The 16,438-nt window shown below is 33.6% G+C and overlaps 1 long non-coding RNA gene across 1 annotated transcript; it reads left to right on the top strand.

The window, feature by feature from the left end:
- Positions 1–31: 31 nt before the first annotated feature.
- LOC127880763 (uncharacterized) lies at positions 32–16,234 on the top strand. The gene is made up of 3 exons (XR_008049732.1): positions 32–457; positions 14,883–15,014; positions 16,119–16,234. It is a non-coding gene; the product is annotated as an uncharacterized LOC127880763 (long non-coding RNA).
- The last annotated feature ends 204 nt before the right edge of the window (positions 16,235–16,438 follow it).

Genomic DNA, 16,438 nt, shown 5'->3' on the forward strand with positions numbered 1-16,438 from the left:
TATATATATATATATATATATATAGTTTCAGATTGGGTAAAATGGTGGGTCAAACGTCCATTTTACGGCCGTATTGTTGGGTCTTTAGTCGATTGTCGGGTCCCAAAGTCGATTATCGGGCACTTGGACCCGACAGTTGAAGACCCACTTAAAAAAAGGCTGCTTAACATACTCATGACTATTTTTAAATTCAAATTTGCATGTGTAATTTTACTCGAATTGTCGGGCCTATATCTCCCATTAGCACACATTAGGTCAAACTCCACACAGCAGTTACTTCCCTTGGGCATTCGCCAATCATTAATGTCTTTTTCTAGAATAAGGGAGGCCACTGCGTATGAGATTGACCAACCTCGGCGCAGTGATTTACCGGGAACCAGCATAGCAACGAACGACAACTCGGCGCCCGACAACTCTGTAATAAAAATTGCCAATTTTCGCGGTTAAACTTAAAAAGGTAAGTGGCGATAATATTTATTAGGTTTATTTATATTTTTGGTTATTAAAATTATTCTGCAAATGACTGAATTTAAACTGAAACTGCAACCAATAATTAGGACACAGTTTCTGAAACGTTTGCTGACAATGAAAACATATTTCAAACATGTAAAGCCGTGGCACGAATTTAGGTGACAACCTTGTTACCGCAAACAAACAAATGTAACCTATAATCTGCATTTAATGCAGATATAGTGACATTCATGAAAGCAAGCATGATTGTAGCATCAGATCATTTCCATGCGATACAAGTTCAATATATGTTTTAGGCTGACTGCAATGGTTAGACTGGGGAAATAAATTATAAAAGAACAGAATCTTTAACCACACAAGACAGTTGGACTAGCCTTAGTGGTACAGTCATGTTACTATTACCGGATCAGTAGCGTAATAAAGTTGTTCTGGGGAAAAGCAATAAATGGTTTAAGACTTCTTTTACATCAGTTTGATAAGGTTTCCAGACAAACGCTCCCACAAACAATCGCTCCTACGCTAAATTAGTTCTGGCTTCAATAACTTTAAAATTCGCTTTCTATGAATTTTGAATGGCGCAACATTAAAGTTATGGACCAACCCCAGTAGGAAAGTCAACCAGGAATATACGAAAAGTTGACAGTTAACAAAGACCGCTCCAAAACAGCTTGTAAAAGCAGTTATTGGCCCAAATCAGCTACTTTATGTCTTTATTGGAAAGATTGACATTTTTCACATTTAACTGATATGTTTTTTTACAAAATACTATCTTAAACATTTAACATTTATCTTTTCTGCTCTAACATATAGACCAGTTGACGAGTGAAGTCACGCGCACCTGCAAATATTACACTCCGCCCACTGGTTGGCAAAAAGAGGTGAAATTCATATAAGCGCTTATAGAGAAAGTTGAAATAATAATCGTTTTTATTGATAATCATGCACTATATCAAATATAATTTTACTAACTATGTCTGAATTAAACATAAGCGTGCAAGGAAATGCATTTTTGGAACGATTATATTGTTGTTATTATTTGTTTTTACTATAAACGAAATCTGGAGTGGAACACAATATACGAGCACGGTATGCAGTTACCATAAAAATCTCTACTTGGCACATCTTCGCGACCATTTTTTAGATAAAAAATTCTCTGATATTGAAATTTTTTCAGAATAAAACAAATTTAATGAACGAACAAAAATAAGGATGTAAACAAACAGCAAATAGATCGACTTTATGTACGCAACATATAGTAACTGATTTGAACATGCCTGTAAAAACTTGCCTTGTTACACATTAAATAAATTCTCTTGATAAATGTAATTGTTTTTATTTAATTATTCACACCAATTTTGACACTCTTTGTTTCAGCGTTTTTAACCCGGTGTTTTATTGCACTTTTGTTCATCATAAAGCGATTATCTCGTTATGATCGGATACTGTCCAAACAATTACAAAGAACACATGGTGTGATAAATCCAGGGACCTATTCTTGGCCACTGCATAAACCACATGTGGCATACAAGTGTCTGGTCATTAAACATCATTTATGATACCTCCATGTCATCTCTTGGCATATTGAGCGATCATCTAAGCAAAATTGTAAAGCCAAAATACGAAACAGTTGCTTTAATAAAATATTTGAACATATTAAAAAATGAAGATATTTGTCCAAAATGGATTAACAGGAATTAGTGTATGTATATATTAGCCTGTTTAATCATAATAATAGAGTGTTAATAACTATAAATTAAAAATATTGTGCAATTTCATTGCTACACAATTAACGTATTTAACGAGTACCGGCAAATGTAAACTCGGCTATTCATGTTAAGATTGTACGTTTCTGTAGTGTATGAAATGACATGAAAACAAGCAAACAACAAAAGGGTAAAAAATACTTGCGTAAAATAAATTAATATATAGATATATTTATCATAAAATGCTAGATTGTTATCACTCCTTACCACCAGTAAAGAGAGTGCATGCAAAGACAGTTTAATTTGCTTAATATGCAGTTCTTGTTTTTCATATGTATGCTAAACTTTATGATATTGTCATTCGATGGAAACGAAACGGTAATTCATTCCATGTAAAATAAAATTACTACAATGTTTATTAATTGTAATGTATTCCGCTTTTAGGGCTTCGTTTTATAATTGATTAAATGCCCCTCTTGCACCTTCGTTCGCTTATGAACAATAACAATATCTGCACCACTTATAATTATAATCAAATTAATGTATGTGTTATTATCTTTGAAATATAATTTACCAAAATCTTACAATCACAAAAAATATGAAAGAATATTTATTGTTTTGTTTTGTTGGATTGCCAGTTTTTAGTCTGATGTATTAATATTATTAATATGTATTTTTATACAGAGGTAATTATATTTATGAAAATACATTTATTGGTACTAAATATTATATTTTTGCACTATTATTTAAGAGTTTTTATGTTTATTTCGGATTTTTGTATCGTTTTATTGACTAAACAAACGACATGTATACATGTTTTACGTTACTGTAACCAGTGTTTTTTGCCAACCAGCCAGTGCGCATGCGCGGAAAATCCCGAATGTAAACAATAACATTCAACTGGTCTATCGAGAAAAACAGTGACGTGACACACATGATTGAAATGCGAATCTCCCGAGATTTCACGGTCATATGATGTTATTTCTATTTTTAGTAACAAACCATGTGCTCAATTGTTTACAAATTCAGAAAGACATTTCCCGTTTTTTTTTTATAATTATTCTTGCTTGTTTTGTAAACAAATTGTAGTGTAAATACAAAATCAATGTACAAAATATTCAAAATTACCAAATTCACTTTGAAATCAGTGTTTAAATCCACCAGACGTAACTTGTTAATCACAAATAATAGATTTCAGAAAACGAAAGTAATGTTTACAATTCCAGCAAAAAATGTCAAGGTCGATCCGAAAGTATCCAAATGAAAACTCGTCACATGACAAAGCGACAATGGTGCAAAATTATGACTTTCAGGCTGATGAGAGTTATTTTCATCTATTGTAAGATGCATTTGAAACATTTGAATCTTAAAATATGCCCCGATGCAGTAATTTATATTCATTCACCAATATATGAAGGAATGTATCCAAGAAAACATACTGTCTTTGATTTATAGCGTGACATAAATCTGTCACCACTCTGGTTGACTTTCGATACAGGGTTGACTTCAGCGTACAGATATGTCAATACTATATAAACTGTACGCTGAAGTTTCTTTAGCTAACGCTAAATTTGACAGGGCGGACATTCGCTCCTACAATGTTTTGATAGGGCGGACAGTAGCTCCTATATTATTTTGCCAACTCGGACAATCGCTTCTACATTATTTTGTCAATCCGGACAGTCGCTCCTACATTATTTTTATTCAACGGCAAAACGTTCTATATGCCTATCAAAGACTTACACCTATAATTAACCGACAATTAATTTTGCCAACTTGTTGACAGTTAGCCAATTCAAAACATTACATTTCCTACATTACATTTATTGGAATACATGTAAGTGCCATTTTGCGAATGGGATAAACATAAAAACCGCAAATATGTTGTTCTTAATTTCATTTGTTTTTATGATATGACATTTATATGACATTTATAAACATATATATACACAAAATACACAAACGAAAAAACATCCAAACAAAAGGTCTTTTGTGTCTGTCAGTGGCTCACCGTCTTCTTTCTTACGCGTTTTATCACCGATTATATTTATATAATAGCAAAGAATTAAATTGTTATATATTGATAGAATGTTATACCAGAAAAATTATACATTGAAGACGAAATTCATAAAATGCAACATGCAGGCAAATTCGACTGTACAGACATGTTCGATTTACTGCATAACCATCATATGGTTGACTTAGACATGTGCTTCTTTGAGTACGAGTGACCCTCTAAGCATAGCACAGACTGACTGCGTTTGTTTGTTAGAAGTTCCATGTTGGTAGTAAATTATTGGCGTAATATTGACATTACAATATATACATATTGTTTTCACAGATTGCTAAATTACATTTAAAGAATCGACCAACTGTAACATAGTTTCTTAATAAGTAAATTGATTTATTAAAATCACATTGATCCGCTCATGTTAAATTGGCTTTCTGTTAACAAGTTGGCAAATTTAATTGTCTGTTAATTATAGATGTTAGCCGGGTTGGCAAAATAATGTTGGAGCGACTGTCCGCCTTGTCAAATCCAAAATGTATTTGTGTTACCTTTTTTTCGCCGCAGAATTCATGCATTAACGGATCAGTTGTAGCTATAACGGATCACATGATCAAAACCACTCAAGGAGGGGGGCATTTAACATATTATTTAAACTGTCGAAACATGAACTTTGTTGTTTACAAGGACCAAGTTATATTGCCAGTTATAAATAATATTCATGTTTTTGTTATTGTTATTGATTGTTTTCTATATGTGATCTTGTATTCTTGTGTGAAATATCTGATGAAAATCCTAAATAGATCAGAAAGATATGGGCGTGTTAAAAACCATGAAATTATTTGAATCATATATAATCATCGATATTAAACATGGATCATAAATAAAACTATAAGATTGATGTCATTTATTGTAAGAATCAACAAGATTTTCATATATTTTAATATAATATATTAGCAATACGCATATTATCACGCTTGATCTGTTATTGTCCTTATTCTTTATTTCATTTAAGGTGCTGCAAAATCTTTAAACACGAATCAAAACTGAAATGGACTTTTGCAGGCAGGACTACTAAATGGCCTTAAAATTAATGCTTAAACTTCTTGCTTGCCAACATAGTTATACTAGCATGTGGCCGCGAACAATGTTTAACCTCGATTTGGAAACGAGACAGAAATCAACAAAATTGTATATAAATGTCAGCAAAACATACCGAAATGTTTGACAAAGAGTCTTTCCCATTACGACTCAATCAGTGCGTTTTAAAGAACAGACCTTGAAGATGCTATATATTAAATATCATCTAAAATATCAACTATTTATCGCAATGCGCAGTCTGTAATTTACTGATGTTTAGGAACCAAAAGTTAGGTAATGTCCGGTTATATGATCATATGCTAAAAATGAAGTATGCTTTCTGCTTTCTGTGCATTGATTTTTTTAATCCAAAATGTTTTGGGCCTGCCCAGCTAGCTGAGTTGATGGCTCAGTTGATAGAGCGCCAGACTGTCAATTTTTAGGTTTGAATCTGGGGGTAGGATAAAGTTTCTTCATAGAGATTGGTTCCCGAACATTGTAACATTGTATTTGTAGGTCATTCTTCCCCAACCTCTGAATCAAGTTGGGAAGAAGTGGGTCACTTGTGGTTGGCTAATACTGGTCACAAGAAGTAGGAAAGCTGGTTCATGTCCTGACCACTTGCAAAATGACCTTAATTTGGGTTCAAGAAGGCATTAAACCTGATCAATCTAAATTCAACCAAATTCTTTTGCCCAAAGGTCAGAGTTTCAAATACATTCCAACACAACAGCTGTTGGCAGTCACCTCGATTATTGATTATAAAGCCCCGTCCAGTTCGATTGTCAGCGGCTAGCAGTCAATAGTATGGTCGTTTCAATAACATTGCCAACAACGATCATTTGTCTAAACTGTTTTCAATTTTCTAAAGATTGACTGTTTCCAAAACACAATTTAATATTAATCTTAAAGAACTGGACCAACGTTATTCCTTCTTCTGTTTGAGATTTTGCAGAACTTCTCCCTAAAGTGACTAGTCTTTATGACATTAAGTGAGTAATAAGGCCTTTCAAAATTTCATTCTCTACAGTTATTTGATTAATCATTAAATATTATGAAAATTTAAATATCATTTATGTTAGATATAGAGCCATGTATTAATCTTGCATGATTTTCATGTCTGATAGATGTTTCACTCAACAGTTTGTTTATGCAGAAATAAAACAAGTAACTGATTTTTATGCCCCCCTTCAAAGAAGAGGGGGTATATTGCTTTGCACATGTCGGTCTGTCGGTCCGTCCACCAGGTGGTTTCCGGATGATAACTCAAGAACGCTTGGGCCTAGGATCTGTGCAAGTGGAAGTCAAGTTCTTAAACCTTTGCATGCTGGGAAATTTGTCGTCTGCTAAAATGTTGTCTGCTGAATTTCTCAAATTAGCGTTTTCTTTGAATTTTTTCAAAGAATACTATAAGAATAGCAAACAGTTTGGATCCTGATGAGACGCCACATTCTGTGGCGTCTCATCTGGATCCAAACTGTTTGCAAAGGCCTTCAAAATTCGGTTCCAGCACTGAAAGAGTTAAGAAAATCCCTGGAGTTGGTACTGTGCATCATTTAAGATTCCTCTTTGTAGCCTTGACCTTAAGTCATTTAATCTTGTTTGTTAATTTCAATTTCAGCTGGCACTACATGTTTTTGCCTTTATATGTTTGAACAAATAAAATGGGCATCAAATCCTTTAAGCAAACAAACAATTGACTCTGGGATACGGCCTTACCTTTCAAAAGGGGAAAATACCATGTGACGGGCACTTTTGGGGAAAAATTGCAATAAATTGTCATAAACCGAAGGTTAATTACATGTAATAACCATTATTTGCTCCACTTAAAAGCTGTAGCTTTTTATATGGCTTTCCCCTACCACAAGTGATTGGAGCTATACTGCAATCACTGTGTCTGTCTGTCCCACATGGGTTTATGAATAAAATAAAACATTTCAAGTTTCAAATGCTTAACTGTTCCCTGGAATTGTTCAGGAAAAATGCCTTGTAATTTGTTTAGCAGTCACATAAACAACCAAGCTATGTAATATGGAATTTTTACACCCATTATTGCTGCTTCTTCCTGTATTTGCGCGATGATTATCTGAGATATTAACTCTATGATTCTGTATTCTCAAATCTTTTCTATAAAGAAGGAATGTAGTTGACAATTGTAAATAGTTTTATTTGATCGTTCGTCAAAAAGTTGTAATTCTGTTACTCTTGTATCTTCAATGCAATTGAGTAATTAAATAGCAATTAAATTGAATGCGTTTTAATTCCCTTTTATTATTGTTTAACTTGAGTAACAATGCTATGACGTTAAATTTTATTTACACTTAAATGTATTATGAATATTGCTGGGCCAAGTGTGAGGTTGAGCGCTCTATAACCAGGTTTAAACCCCCAATGCTTTGCATTGACCGTTCCAAGGCGGTGACCCCAGCTTTATTCATATTTTGTGTTTATGTTGGTTTGTATTGTGCTGTATTGTGCTGTTTTGTACTGTTTGGGCAATCGGTCACTTGCCTTAAATAAAGGACCTACTAATTGTTTTTAATGAAAATTCAATACTGCTCCAGCAGCTGGAGTTTCACTTCTTTATATTGTATTATTTTTTAACCGATTTTTTTTCAAAACTTTCCCTCTGTGTCATCTGTAAAAGACTAAGATTAATATTTCTTTGCCAAAATACAGAGGAAATTTTTAATGGAATATTGATTGTTGCTTTAAAGCTTTTATGATAATCAGTAACAGAAGCAGTAACATTCAGCCATAATTATGTATCCACACGGCTATAAACTAATACCAAGCTTCCCATTCCCCTTCTCTTCAGATACTTCCTTTCTTTCAAAGGGAAACAGTGGTGGTAACCAGATGATATTGCAATATTGCAATACTTCTTCCTCTGCCAAAATACATGTTATAAACATTGTTGGGCCTCTTATCAGTTATAAAAATTGTAGGGTCCCATATAAGAAATAAACATGTTGACACTAATTTTCAGATTTCATATAAGTCATATTGTTGAGTCTCATATATGAAATACTGTTGGGTCCCATATAAGTAATATTGTGGGGTCCCATATAAGGTATATTGTCAGGTACCATATAAGAAATATTGCTGGGTCCTATATAAGAAGTATTGTTGGGTCCCGTATAAGAAACATTGTTGGGTCCCATATTTAAGAAATTTTGCAAGAAATATTGTCAGGTACCATATTATATAAGAAATATTGTTGGGTCCTATATAAGAAGTATTGTTGGGTCCCATATAAGAAACATTGTTGGGTCCCATATATAAAAAGTATTGTAAGAAATATTGTTTGATCTCATATAAGAAACATTGTTGGGTCCCATATACGTAAAAAGCATCGTTGGGTCCAACATAAAAGATACAAGTTGACATTCTAGGGTCCCTTATAATTTAATTAACATTAAATGTATAATTAACACTTTAGGTATCCATATAAGTAATGAAAATTGTTGGGCCTGGCCCTTTATTAGAAGTAGACATGTTTACACTTAATGACTAATGTTGAGACCCATATAATTAAAATGTATTGCTAGTAGACTGAACTGCAATTTTCTAACACTGGTTTCAGTGACACACATTCACTGTGCAGATTTCTACTAAATATGTGTTGTTTTAATCTCAAAATTAGTCTTGAGGGTTAATTGACACACCCATTAAATTATTTCCTTATAACCATATGGTATCCGTTGTTAATTCGAATGTTATTTATCATTTTGCCGTTCATCGTAATTTCTTTTCTGCTTGCCACCATCTTGGACGATGACGTAAATACAGGCATGCTCAATCACTATACATTGACCACTGCCAGTATCCTCCGCAATATAGACAATCCCAGAATCGATAATAAGGGCGGCCGCCATATTGGCTATTACGTATTTTTGAGTAGTGACTTAATGGACTTTCCTACATTAATAGATAGTGACATCTACAATTATTTTGTGCTGAAAATGAACACACAAAAACCATACCTATGCTTATTTGCTCAAAGAGACATTCAGACAGGAGAGGAGCTTCTTTATGACTATAGTGTGTCTGATCTACCATGGAAGGTTAGTTATATCATATACATCATATTTAATAAATAGATGATGCCATTATCATGAAGAAGCACACATGAATGGATGTCAAACTACTAACATAACTTTTGTCATCAAACAGCTTATGGCTTTTCGCTAACATAATTGTATCCTCAAAAACAGCTGTTAACCCTTTGCATGCTGGGAAATGTGTCTCCTGCTCTAATTCATCTGCTGAATTTCAAAAATTAGCATTTTCTTCGAGTTTTTTCATAGAATATTATTAGAATAGCAAACAGTTTGGATCCTGATGAGACGCCACATTCTTATTTTTTCCCTGTAACAAAAAGGAAAGAGCATTTATACATTTGTATTTGGTATCTAGCGTCTCTAATTGGTCCACTATCAGGATTGTTTAAATAATGCCCCTTTGGTTAAAATTTGCTCCTTCCTTGGAGATCACATCTTTTACAAAAATTAATGAGCTATCAGATTCATCTTATGTTCCAAGTTAATCAACCCCACAAATCAATAAGAGTTCAGCAATCTTTATTATAGCTGTTGAGCAATATTGGGCTTTTTTATGTCCCCCACTATAGTAGTGGGGGACATATTGTTTTTGCCCTGTCTGTTGGTCTGTTGGTTGGTTGGTTGGTCTGCTGGTTGGTTTGCGCCAACTTTAACATTTTGCAATAACTTTTGCTATATTGAAGATAGCAACTTCATATTTGGCATGCATGTGTATCTCATGAAGCTGCACATTTTGAGTGGTGAAGGGTCAAGGTCATCCTTCAAGGTCAAACGTCATATAGGGGGACATTGTGTTTCACAAACACATCTTGTTGGACCTTTTGTTTAGTCTTGTGTTATCTGGTACCTTTTATAAAATCAATATTAAGTTACTTTTGCAATAATTTGTAGGAAAAGAAAGCCAATGGTATGTTTAGTTCACAGTTTTTAATGGATGTAATGATACTTTGAATGGTAATATTGGGAAGTAAGTAGGTAAATATTCTTGTTTAAATTGTCTAATTATTGAGTAAGCCAATCTTGTGAAATACAATTTAGCAGAACGTTCAAAGAAAATAAGTTTTTATGGCCAACTTCGCATCATGGTTGTCAGTTTTTTTCAAGGCTGATAAATAGTTATGATAATTTCAATACTGTCAAAAGTATGCAAATGATAGTTGGCACACATATTCATGTACATCTCTTAGGAAAAAAGCAACATAACTTTAAGCGGGTATATTCGATTTTTAAATGCGTTAAATTGTAATATATTGAAACAAATATGCTATAATAACACGCAATATGCAAGAAAAATGATACATTTAAGACGAATTTCATAAAATGCAGCAAATGCAAACTTGCGCACCAAGCTGATTGTGACGAAGATAATTCGTACATATTTTCCTACAATAACCGATGCATTCGTCTTTTAAGTAAGTGTTCGTGTGTCGTATGAATCAATATCGCTGCAGGAATTTAAAATGAACCGTTAAACTAAATTTAGATTCACATCTTACATGCATGATATACATGCTGGCGAATTCGGCTGTACAGGCTTTTTCGATTTCAATTTAAATATTCTGCTTATTTCGCATTTTCCGACAAATGTTCTTCTTTACTTGTATTTAGTTTATTTTGAAATATATGTATAATAAGTTTTTTGCACATTTTATATTAATTAATAAATATTTGACAAGATCGTATATACCCGCTTTAAATGGTCTGCCACCTAGGGCAAACATGTATATGATACTTGAATTATCCAGTGAATGGCAAAATCAAATTCAAAGGTATCATTACAGCCTGCTTGTTAAGATTTAATTTTCATGTTAGTTTGCATCTTTTCATTTTTAGCTCATCTATTTTTTGAAAAAAAAATTATGAGCTATTGTCATCACCTTGGCGTAGGCGTCCGATTAAGTTTTGCATTTACAGGGGTTTTTCTGTCTATTTGGGAAAAGGAGTCTGACCAAATTGGGAATTTTTTATCGACACAATTGGCCATTTGGGGAAATTTTGCTTCGATTAAACAGCTCATTTGGGAAAAAATAGTGAATATATCATGCTTAAATAATTCAGTAGTTTAACAAATAAATTTGTTTTTATTTGTTATTTTGTCTTCTTTATATAAACAGATGCAATATTGGGCGTGTTCAACGTTTATTCAAGTACTGCATTTTTGTTTATTAGTTACAGTTACACTCTGAGATAAGAACTGAACAGTCAAAACCTTATAGCAGATATTTTTTACCAAAACAAACACTGGTTAGTCACACAAGTTATAAGACACTTCATTCTTTAAAGAAAAAAAAAAAATTTTTTTTTTGGAAGTTGGGACTTTTTTTAATATTTTGGTTTGGGATCGGGTCCGTTTGCTTTGGGAGTGCCTCCGTTTTCCGGAGGCGCAGACAGTGCTGAAAACCCCCTGATTTAGGTCCACTTTACTCATTAAGTATCAATGCTTTTGCATTCAAACTTGGTACACTTACTAACTATCAAGAGGGGACTGGGCAGGCAAAGTTAGATAACTCTGGCGTGCATTTTGACAGAATTATGTGCCCTTTTTATACTTAGAAAATTGAAAATTTGGTTAAGTTTTGTGTTTAGGTCCACTTTATTCCGTAAGTATCAAAGCTATTGCTTTCATACTTGCAACACTTATTAACTATCATAAGGGGACTGTGCAGGCAAAGTCATGCAACTCTGACTGGCATTCTGACGGAATTATGGGCCCTTTATACTTAGAAAATTGAAGATTTGGTTATGTGAATTTTGTGTTTAGATCCATTTTACTTCTAAAGTATCAAGGTTATTGATTCTAAACTTCAAATACTTTCATGCTATCATGAGGGTACTGTACCTGGCAAGTTGAATTTTACCTTGACCTTTGAATGACCTTGACTCTCAAGGTCAAATTATTTAATTTGCTAAAATTGCCATAACTTCTTTATTTATGATAGATTTGACTGATAATTTGACAAAACAACTCTTAACTGACATACCACAATAGACTTCCCCCCACCTTATAAATGACCACCACACCCTTACACTATACCCCCCTCCCCCCCCCCCCCCACCACCACCCAGCCCATTTATTTTTTATGTTCCCATTCACTATAGTGGGGGACATATGGATTTTCCCCTGTTGGTCTGTTTCTGCCAACTTTAACATTTTGCAATCACTTTTGCTATATTGAAGAAAGCTACTTCATATTTGGCATGTATGTGTTTTTCATGGAGCTGCACATTTTGAGTGGTACTTTCTGATAATGGGTTAAAATGAAAGTGAATATCTGTTAACAGTTGCACTGCATAAGCATGAAACAAATTGCCTGGATTATTTCATTTATTTTTCTTACACATACTGCTCTGATAGGGAATACATGTTATAAACATGACTTGCGAGTTTTTCACACCTTTATTGACATTACACAACAGATTAACACCAATGAGCTGTCGAAAGTCGTTTAACCTCTATGCCATTAAAATCTGTTAAATGGACGAATAAAGCAATTAAGCTGTGATCTTCGCCATCTTTGTACCAGATTGCAGAATTTCCAATTTCAGATTTCCAGTTTGCGAAGTCATTTTTGCCAATTCCCAATGGGCAGAATATTTATTTATTAGGTTGTTTACGATGTATCCTTGTTTGAAGCTTTATTATTGCAATATTTCTGCCTAAATACATGTAATAAGAATTGTTGGGCCTCTTACAAGTAATAAACATCGTAGGGTCCCATATAAGAAATAAACATGTTTACGCTAATTTTCGGGTCTCATATAAGTAATATTGTTGGGTCCCATATAAGAAATACTGTTGAGTCCCATATAAGAAGTATTATAAGAAATATTGTTGGGTCCTATATTAGAAGTATTGTTGGGTCCCATATACGAAACATTGTTGGGTCCCATGTATAATAAGCATTGTAAGAAATATTGTCAGGTACCATATAAGAAATATTGTTGGGTCCTATAAGAAGTATTGCTGGGTCCCATTTTAGAAACGGGTTTTTTACCTTCTATAACAGACGCCGAACTAGGCTGTTTGTTTCCCCTTTCTGGTCAAAAAAATTCCACCTAAAAAAAAATATATATTTATTTTTAGCTCCATCTGGCCAGCGGGGCTTATGTCATGGTCCTGTGTCCGTCGTGTGTCCATGCGTGCGTTAACTTTTTCTTTAAACATCTTCTTCTTCTTCTTTTTACAGTTTTGAGCACGAACAGTCCGTTTTTCACGATTTAAAACGGCCGTTTTTGTAAATATTCACGGACATGAAAGGATTGTGAATTGGCCGTGTCAAAATTGTGAAATGTCCGTCCATGGCCAATCGCAAAGAAGGAAAAAAAGCCCTGAATCCACAACGAATACAATGACACAATACAACATAAAGCTAATTATGGCATGTTCACAGACATTCAAATATTTTGCAGAAATGCATTTGCCGTTGTTATACATTTTTATACACGTATAATATGTACGTAAAAACGACACCCTTCTATTACTCATCATATTAAGGGTTGCGGCATGTGGATATTGTCTTTAACATCTTGAATGGCAAAAAGGGATTTTTGTCCGTTAAATGAAGGATTTTTTGGCTGTTTTAAAGAATTTGAAGTATTATAAAATTGTTTATAAGTTTTTGTCACAGTGTATATGGGTTCCTCTACCCCTCCAGTGCACATATTACTCCTCGTCAAATTTTTCTTGGTCATACGTGCACTGTTTGGGTAGAGGAACCAATATACACTGTAAACAAAAAACTATAACTTATGATATACATAACAGCAAAACTTCAGTTGTAATGTCCAATATACTTTTCTGTAGATTTCAGTAAGACCCACCAATGGATAATAATATCAAGGCCCAACTGTTGACTATATACTTATATATATGTGGCGCGTTTCTGAAAAAGGCCCCTTTTGTGTGAACGTCAAATAACGGAGAAATGACGTTGTGAAGATATGCATTATTTTCCGACGTTTAAAAATTATTTTAGACAAACATCACACAAATTTAATCACTATGCTAATTCATTTAATTTAGAACGTGTAACAATACAAAATTGGCCATATTACATGTATAGTAGTAAACAACGGACAAAACTTCTTGCAAAATTATATCGTCAAAATAGTTGCATTGATATAAAAACATTTTTAGAGTTCACACAGCATCTCTTCAAAATTATAGGTTTGAACAAGTTTTCATTTGATCATATAAAACGTGTACATTATCTGAATAGGAAAAGAACGAACTTTAAGAACATTTTAAAAACTCAATTTATTTTTGTCACATTCATATGGCCTTTTTTTCTGAACCATGTCACGTAAACATAATAGCAAAACCTTCTGTTATCCAAGCCAATATATATTTCTATAGATTTCAGCAAGACCCACCAATGGATAATAGACATACAAGACCCCACTGTTGACATTATATGTTTACAGTCATTGAGGCAACTGTTGAAGACACCCACAGTCTAGAATCTATACAGGAGTCAGAGCCTCTCATGATACAACATGCCAGTGTTGACTGTGCTGATCATATGCAATCTACAGGTTTCACTTTGGGTCTTTCAGAGTCCATGTCAACTGCTGACAGTGAAGAGCCAGGCAGTCTGACCCATGATAGGAGGGAGCCAAGTGAAGAGCCAGCCAGTCTGACCCATGATAGGAGGGAGCCAAGTGAAGAGCCAGCCAGTCTGACCCATGGTATTTCTGTTATCTGTTGGGCCTCTTACAAGTAATAAACATCGTAGGGTCCCATATAAGAATAAACATGTTTACACACTAATTTTTCGGGTCTCATATAAGTAATATTGTTGGGTCCCATATAAGAAATACTGTTGAGTCTCATATAAGAAGTATTGTAAGAAATATTGTCTGGTACCATATAAGACATTCTTCAAAAGTTCCAAGGTTACTTTGTCATGGCGATTTGCCAATCATTGGTTCAGCATTTCTTACTTGCTGTCAATATACCTTGAGCGACCATTGCAGTCCTTTTGTTTACTTTAGTCTTTGATACATAGATTTGTTATTTTATATTAAACTTTGCTGTTAAATCAAGAAATTGTTGTGTTGTTTTATATGTATGTTATTTTTATTTTACAAACTGGTACAATCGTTTCACAATTACTTCTAAAGTCTAGTTGTGCAAATATGGGATTGCTTAAGCCATTTAAGAATTATGGTCTTGTTTTCATATCATATCCCTGTACAGATGAGATATTGTGACCTGAAGGTTTCTTTCTTTATTATGGCACAATATTTATTTAGACTTTCAGCAATTATACTACATTCTCTTCCAGTTTAATGGCATACATACATACATGTATACTTCGGCTTTTATACAGAAATAAGTAATTATGTTTGAATTTGCTTGCCATCAATTTGTGAATAAATTATAATAAAAACTTTTATGGAGACCTTTGATTTTGGCAGCTTTTTGTATGACAGAAAATGGTTATCTGTGAGAACCCAATAATTGATTTTAAATTGTTAGACCCACTTGTTTATATTTAACATAAATTTTGGCATATATACAGGAAGTAGCTATTTCAAAATGGCGGATCATGTAAATACCAAACCACGTGTTGGCTTTTTCAGAATTAACATTACAAAATTTTTGACTCTGTAAATGCATGGTGTGATTACAAGATTTTGGAGCACCATAATGACTACAACTATACAGATAAAAGCTTTCTTGTGTACATCTTTTCTGTAGAAGATGCAAAACAAATTTGTTAAATTGGCAGCAAACTGGAATGATGACTGCATATTTTGAATATAATCAAGAATTAACATGCTTTATAGATTCTTGACATGACTCATGGTGAACTAAAATTGCTTGCAAAGCATCTGGGACATGATGTGAAGACCCACAAGGAATATTATCAGTTGTCTTCCAGTACCATGGAACTCTCAAAGGTATATATTTCATTAATAAAAATCTTTAAATTTTCCATACACAGATATTTGAAAAACTAAATGCTATATTGTAACTAAGAGGGCTAAAAGAAAGATAATTTAACAGGCAGCCCATAAGACCATATCTTATGTTGACTTTGACTAGTATGCTTTGCATTAATGGCTTTTTATGCCCCTGGATCGAATGAACGGGGGTAGATTGTTTT

Source organism: Dreissena polymorpha, chromosome 5 (genome assembly GCF_020536995.1).
Source record: "Dreissena polymorpha isolate Duluth1 chromosome 5, UMN_Dpol_1.0, whole genome shotgun sequence".
Classification (NCBI taxonomy): domain Eukaryota; kingdom Metazoa; phylum Mollusca; class Bivalvia; order Myida; family Dreissenidae; genus Dreissena; species Dreissena polymorpha.